Source organism: Dromiciops gliroides, chromosome 3 (assembly GCF_019393635.1).
Source record: "Dromiciops gliroides isolate mDroGli1 chromosome 3, mDroGli1.pri, whole genome shotgun sequence".
Lineage (NCBI taxonomy): Eukaryota > Metazoa > Chordata > Mammalia > Microbiotheria > Microbiotheriidae > Dromiciops > Dromiciops gliroides.
In genome coordinates this window covers 451152268-451152872 of record NC_057863.1, presented here as the reverse complement: position 1 = coordinate 451152872, position 605 = coordinate 451152268, and positions in this window count along the sequence as shown.

The window sequence follows — 605 nt, the reverse complement described above, 5'->3', positions numbered from 1 at the left end:
AACTCAGATCCTCCTTAATCTAGGGCTGATGCTCTATCCACTGCGCCACCTAGCTGCCCTAAACCAGTCTTTATATGACATTAATTCAAGGTCTTTCAACATGTTGGTTGCTCTCTGGATGATCTTCAGCTTCTCAATGTCTTTCTTAAACTGAGATGCCCAAGACTGAACACAGAGCTCTAGAGGAAGTCTGACAAGAACAGAGTACCATGGGACAATTGCCTCCTTATTCCTGCAAGCTAGGACTCTCTAAATGCAGCTCAAGCTCACATTAGCTTTTTTGCTGCTACATCATACTACTGACTCAGTCTGAGCTTGCTGTTCACTAAATCTCCCAGATCTTTTTCAGAACTGCTCTTTAACCATGACATCTTCATCTTATACTTTGACTAGGAGACCTCTTTGGAGGCTATTGCAATAGTTTTAGGTGAAAAGGATAGTAGTAGTAGTAGTAGTAGTAGTAGTAGCAGCAGCAGCAATAGTGGTGGTGGTAGTTAGTAGTGACGATGATGATGACAAGAAGATGCATTTCTGTAGTGCTTTAAAATTTGCAAAATGCTTTATGCACGTTATCTCACTTTATCCTCATAACAACCTTGGGAAGT